We start from the raw sequence: 7,326 nt of genomic DNA, 5'->3' as shown, positions 1-7,326 counted from the left end.
CATTCAGTCATTCACCCATTCACACACACATTCACACACTGGCGATGGCAAGCTACGTTGTAGCCACAGCTGCCCTGGGGCGCACTGACAGAGGCGAAAGTAGATGAAGCGTATATGACAGAGATGTAGCCACTGTGACCTCACATATTGGTTTAAAACAAACCTGGGGAATGGAATTATCTTTATATCATAAGTTTGCGCATGAAAGAAAAACAACTGGAGCAAATAATTTCATTTCACGGCCGTAATTAAATTCCTTGCGTGTAAATTCAACAACCAGCACATGCAGAACACGCACATCACTTTCAACCCCCCGGTCTTTCGCTACTCAGGTTAAACAGGTCTCTTACATCAGCGGTCTCCAACCTTTTTTGCGCCACGGACCGGTTTATGCCTGACAATATTTTCACGGACCGGCCTTTAAGGTGTGGTGGATAAATACAACAAAATAAAACTAGTACCAGTACCGAAAAAAAGAAGATTTATTCATAACACACGTGAAAAGACCCAGGAAAACCGAGTTAACGATAAAAACGATAACAAAATAACGCTGAAAACCGATAAAAACCCTGAAAACCATACATTTCACACCTGAGGCTCAACTCTCGCGGCCTGATACCAAACGACTCACGGACCGGTACCGGTCCGAGGCCCGGGGGTTGGGGACCGCTGTCTTACATAACTTTGAAATGTTAATATTTGGTTGATTTCACTGTTTTATTTGTTCCTGAGTAAATCGGTTTGGCTGAGATATATTTCAATTCAGGAGGAAACATTTTCACCAGGAACAAAAACAGCATGTTAATACGGGAGATTCTGAAGGCTGCTTCAAAACGATCAAATTATATTTTAAATATTTGTTCAGTTCTCTTCCAAACCCCAGCACATGTCTATTGTAATTTTTGAGTGGCCACTAAAATGAAAATAGAAGTGTTCTAACATCTAACATATAGCAAGATGCTATACACGGGCCAAACTTCAGTCAGGAGAACAACTGATTATTACTCATCCACAATACGAGGTTAGTTATTAATATACTGCAACAACATGGGAATAGAGCAGCTGCGAAAGAATTCAACATTAATGAATCAATGTTACGGAAGTGGAGGAAGCGCAGTTTTTGGCTTTCCCCATACTTCAAAAGTGCTTCATCTCTTTGCTATGCCTGTCGCCCGCCATAATTTGCAGATGATAATGGTTTTAGGGGGTGGCTGTAGCTCAGGTGGCAGAGCAGGTCAGCCACTAATCAGAAGGTCGGTGGTTCGATCCCAGGCTGCCTCCTGGCTGCATGCCAAATATCCTTGGGCAAGATACTAATGTTTGCCTACTGGTGGTGGTCAGAGGGCCCGGTGGCGCCAGTGTCCGGCAGCCTCGCCTCTCTCAGTGCGCCCCAGGGCAGCTGTGGCTACAATGTAGCTTGCCATCACCAGTGTGTGAATGGGTGAATGACTGAATGCAGTGTAAAGCGCTTTGGGGTCCTTAAGGACTAGAAAAGCGCTATACAAATGCAGGCCATTTACCATTTAGCCGCCACTATGCTTTCGACCAAAACAGGCGCAGCTTGATGACATCATCAACATGTGCTATCGGATCGGATAAAGCGGTATAGTCAAAATCTCTATCGTTGGCCAAATTTCTATCGTATATCGTTTATATCGCCCACCCCTATTTGGAGTGAACATAAGAACAACATTTTGACATTTTGTGCGTGATGCTTTGACAAGGCATATAAAAAAAAGTAGAGGAAAATCGCATATATATCAAAACTGTTGCTGAAGTACTTCTCCTTACAGCTATGCAAAACCTCTCCCAAAGGGGGCATCTTGAGACAGATACATCACTGTTAGGGAGTTTTTATTGTTTTATTTGCTTATGCTTCAAAAGTTATGTTACACATATTTCACCAGACACAGTTTTCTGTAGAAACAGGAAGCTGACCCTGTGACACTGACAAGAGACCAGCACAGAAATACATATATGCAGAAGTTGACTTGCATTATATTATTCTTAGAAATTGACCTGCAACACACATACTCTGTGACACACACACACACACAGCTTGCATGCAGACAGACATCAGGCCATGCGTGACAGGAAATGTGATTATATTTGCATATTGACGATGTAACCTATAAAAATAAACGAATACTGCAGTTCGGTGTGATTTGCTCTGAGCTTTTCACCCGTGCAGCACGTTAACCTACACAAGTGTCTCATTGTTGTTTATTCACCTGACTGTTTGTTAACTGTAAATCTCTGACAATCACAAAACAAAAGAAACTTTTTAGAGATAATGGAACTTATTTCTAAGCATAATCCACTGATTGCATAAAAAAACCTAAAGCTGCAGAAAATGCAAAATATACCAGTAACACCATTCAGAATGAAGTAATGGAATGTCTGTCAGAGATGGTACGTGAAGACATTATCAGAGAAGTGAAGGAGAGTGAGTACTTCTCTGTGATTGCAGATGAAACAAAAGACCTAAAGGAAACAGATCAACTGTCATTAGTACTAAGGTATTACTACAATGGGGCTGTTCAAGAGAGTTTTTTAGAGTTCCAGAGACCAAGTCAGCTAGATGCGGCAGGGCTCACCCAAAACATCATACAGTGTCTGGAAAGGCATGGCCTTGAATATCGATCCAATCTTGTAGGCCAAGGATATGATGGGGCGTCAGTAATGGCAGGGAAATGCAGGGATGTTGCAGCCAGGATCAAAACAGAGGCAAAACATGCATTTTATGTACATTGCAATGCACATTGCCTTAACCTTGTTATCCCTGAAGCTGACTGCTTTTTTTCATTGTTGCAGAAATTGTATGTCTATATGTCAGGTTCATATGTTCACCAAAAATGGATCACAGTTCAAAAAGACATTTATCCAGATGCTCCAAGAGAGCTTCAGAGACTCAGGTGGGCATGTCGTTATAGTGCATGCAAAACTGTAATGGACAGATTACCAGCTATATTAAGAGTACTGCATGAGATACATTTAGAGAACAGTGGTGACAGATCAGTGGAGGCACGGGGTCTGTTGGCACAAATTGACCTCACATTTATTGGCAATTTATCCACATTTAGAAAAATTCTAGGGGAAATTAAGTTGCTTTCTGATGTACTTCAGTCTCCATCTCTTGATCTAGCAAAGGCTGTAGACCTAATCCATGCACTTCAAGACACCTTGGACCAATATAGAAGTGAATCCTGTTTTGATGAGCTGTGGCAAGACGCAATGGATATTGCAGAACAGTGTACTGTTGCCTCTGAGACAGTTAGAGAAGGTGCAGAGAGAGAGCCTTAGGCTTAAGGGTTATTTTGTAGATTCTTCAATCGGGCAACACAGGTGTAAGTTTAAGAGGAAAGTATTTTACCCCATTCTTGACCATGTACATGCAGAGATGGAGAAGCGCTTCAACAGGACCAATTGTGATATTATGAGGGGTATACAGGCACTAAACCCCAAGAATAAGAGCTTTTTGTCAGAGGAAATAGTTTTAAGCTTGGCTGGTCTGTATGACTGTGTAATTGAAGACCTCAAACATGAGCTGTATCAAGCTAGAAAGGTTGTTCAAAGGAGAGCAGGGTGTGGGAATGAACTCTCCAGTGTTTTGGAGTTTACTACCTTCCTAGAGCCTTACAAAGAGGTGTTTCAACAGCTTTTTCGTTTATGTCGAATAGCTTTAGCCTTACCTGTCAGCAGTGCTACTTGTGAACGTAGCTTTTCAGTGCTAAAGCTTATAAAAAAATCATCTACGAACAACTATGACTGATGAGAGGCATAGCAATATTGGAGTTTTGAGTATTGAGAGGAAAAGGGCGAGATCATTAAGCCTGGATGACTTTGCCACCCGTCACCGTAACAGGCGGATCCACCTATTCTAAGTCATTGATAATATTCTCTTTTCAAAACATAAATATTTTGCAACTACAAGTGCTGCTGTTTACAAATGTTTTTGTACTTCTTGTCTTCTTAACATGTAACAGTCTTATTAAAAGTTCAAGAGGTTTATTCGTGTACAATTTATACTTAAAACATTATCAAAAGAAGGCATAGAAAGTATTTACTTGCTTTCAGGTTTAATTCAAATGTTAGTCTTTTCATTTGTTTTTCCTGTTTCACATTTAAACACCAGCTTGTGTGAAGATTATGTTCTTTTTTTGAGAAGTTTTGCATTGCATTGGCTAATTTGTATTTAGTATTAGTATTTATTTATTTATTGTCATTGTCAAGAACAATGAAATTGCGTTTGGGGCTTCCATACAACCCAAAAAAAAGAAGAAAATAATAAATACCCCTTAAAACCCAAGTGTACATATTTAACCCAGTGTGACTCCAATGCAATAAGACAATCCTTAGCAATAATGTTCGTAGAAATTCAGACAAAGACCTGAGAAACATGACAAAATACAACAATGCAACCCATTCAATATTATTGTACTGTGAGATATGATATCAGATATGATAGTTATCTATTTAAGAAAGAGGGGGGGGGGGGGGGGGCAGGAGGGGGAAGAGAATAAAGATATGATGCACCAATGCAGACCAGTTCATTGCTATTACAATTTTTTCTGAATGCTTAAACCCTAACTGTGATTCCTGTAGCACAATCTCTAAAACTATTCAGACTTATAGCAAAACCACTCACTGAGTTTGCAAAACTAAAAGCACAAAAACTGCTTTGCACTCAGTTTGCAATTTTGTAACACACACTTTGCAAAACTGTAGGCACAATTCACTGCACAACACTCAATTACCAAATTTCCAACACACTCCTAGCAAAAGTATACACATGTATGGCTATCATTAACACTAACTTGCCAACTGTCTGGCACACTTTCACATGTGAAAACTTTTTTAGATAATTAGTTCACTTTGCAATCAGCCTAAGCACTATAATACAGGTAAGCTGTGTGTGCGGAGTACAATGGAGGGAGCAGAAAGAGTGAGAAGTAGAGGAGGCCGAGGAAGAGGACGTGGAGGTGAAGAAGTAGGATGAAGAGGACGACAAGGACAAGGAGGAGCAAGAGGAAGACGAGGAGGAGGGAGAGGAAGATGAGGAGGGGGGAGAGGAAGGGTAGGAAGAGTAAGAAATAGAATTGCTGATGACATCAGAGCTACAATAGTGGACCATGTAATCAACCGTGGAATGACCCTGAGGGAAGCTGGCCAACGGGTCCAGCCTAACTCGAGCCGCTACACTGTAGCAAGTACCATAAGGACATCTTGAAATGAGAATCGGTTAGTACAGTCACTTCGCACAAAGATTTGTAGCACTGCCATATGCCAATGAGAAACACACCAATACCATTGATGTAAAAATACTGAAATTGTTACTTTACAGAATTGCTAGATGACCAGATGCTGGGGGCAGAGGAAGCATGTTCACTGCAGACCAAGTAACCCATATAGTCATTATGGCGATTGCAAATAATCCTATACTTGGAAATGAACACTTGTGTTTGTTTTGATGTGTTTGAATAAACACCAGTACTTGAAGTTTGGATCCCTCTATGCTTATGGATCTATGACAGAAGTATGAGCTCAAACTGACATAGCCTACCTTGTGCACAGAGAAAGCAAAAGTCAGATGTGTTTTGTATTCATACCATCAGTGTGCAGTTGGCGCATTGTGTGCTTAGTAGATGATGGCTTGTGTGTACTGTTTGATACGGAAACACCATTTTTACAAAGGTGTGAAGAGTTAATCTAGCTGTGTTTGCTTTTGCAAGAGAACTACAATGTTTTGATTATTGGGTGACAGGTTTTCTTATTTGTGTGAAGAGTTTTGCAAAATTAGCCAATAGTTACAAAAAATGTGCTTAAGCAATCAGAAAAAACTGTAAGAAGTTGGATATGGTTATTGTCCGTGAGAGGGGGGCAGAGAGTTCAGGAGCCTCACAGCCTGTGGATACAGGCTGTTGGCCAGTCTGGATGTTCTGGCCTGTATAGACCTGTACCTTCTCCCTGAGGGCAGCAGATGGAAAAGGTGGCGCGCAGGGTGATGTTGGTCCCGCAGGATACTGTGCACCCTCCTCAGACAGCGAGTGGGGAAGATATTACTGATCTCTGGCAGACTTGTTCCAATAATTCTGCCAGCTTCTTTCACCACCCGCTGGAGTGCTTGCTGATCGGCCTTGGTGCAGCTGGGGAACCACAGTAGAAATCCATACGTCAGAACGCTGCTGATGGCACAGTTGTAGAAGTTCAACATCAGAGATCTGGGAATGTGTGCGCTCCGCAGTCTCCTCAGGTAGTAGAGGCGCTGTTGGGCCTTCCGTACAACTGAGGTGATATGGTTGCCCCAGGACAGGTCCTCGGTCACAGTTACCCCCAAGAATTTAAAACTGCTCACCCTCTCCACCGCCTCACTGCCAATGAAGAGAGGCAGATGGTTGTTATGACCCCTCTTCCGGAAATCTACAATGATCTCCTTGGTCTTTTTGGTGTTTAAGACCAAGTTATTGTCGTGGCACCATGACTCTAGTTGTTGCACCTCTGTCCTATAGTTTGTCTCATCATTGTTGGATATAAGTCCGAGCACTGTAGTGTCATCTGCAAACTTAACAATGAGATTGGACGCGCAGGAGGAAATACAGTCATGGGTGAAGAGAGTGTATAGCAGAGGGCTCAGAACACACCCCTGAGGGGCACCGGTGTTGACCACAAGGGTGGAAGAGGTGTTCTTACCCACTCTGACACTCTGTCTACGGTTAGTGAGGAAGTCCACAATCCAGTTGCACAGAGAGGAGTTAAGTCCCAGTTGGTGGAGTTTGGGACGGAGTTTGTATGGTATTAAAAGCCGAGCTGTAGTCTACAAAGAGGAGCCGTGCATAGGTGTTCCTGTGTTCCAAGTGCTTCAGTAATGTGTGCAGCACTGTGGCGATCGCATCCTCGGTTGACCGGTTCTCCCTGTATGCAAACTGGTGCGAGTCCAGGGATGGTGGAAAAGCAGCTCTGATGTGTTTAATGACCAGTCTCTCCAGGCATTTGGCGGGAATGGGGGTGAGTGCCACAGGTCTGAAATCGTTCAGACATGTGACATTTGACTGTTTTGGGATGGGAACGATGGTTGCTGCTTTGAAACAGGATGGTACCAGTGAACAGGACAACGAGGTGTTATATATAGAGGTGAAGACGTCCGCCAGGTCGGCAGCACAGTCTTTTAGCACCCGGCCCAGCACTCCATCCGGCCCGGCCGCCTTCCTGGTGTTAATGCTCCGGAACACACGCCTCAGCTCATGAGTGCTCAGGACCGGAGCAGGGTCGGTTGAGGGGAGAGGGGACAGGACAGGGTCGGTGTTCTCCCTGTCAAAACGGGCATAA

At 42.9% G+C, this 7,326-nt stretch overlaps 1 pseudogene; it reads left to right on the top strand.

Annotated features, from left to right (window-relative positions):
• The first annotated feature begins 1,738 nt into the window (after positions 1–1,738).
• Positions 1,739–3,140, top strand: LOC146642441 (zinc finger MYM-type protein 1-like; annotated as a pseudogene).
• Positions 3,141–7,326: the final 4,186 nt, after the last annotated feature.

This window comes from Rhamphochromis longiceps, linkage group LG23 (genome assembly GCF_057381845.1).
Source record: "Rhamphochromis longiceps isolate RC_006_pf linkage group LG23, R_longiceps_female_GT1.1, whole genome shotgun sequence".
NCBI classification, from domain to species: Eukaryota; Metazoa; Chordata; class Actinopteri; order Cichliformes; family Cichlidae; genus Rhamphochromis; species Rhamphochromis longiceps.
The sequence above is the reverse complement of the archived record's forward strand: the minus strand, read 5'-3'. Positions and strand labels throughout refer to the sequence as shown.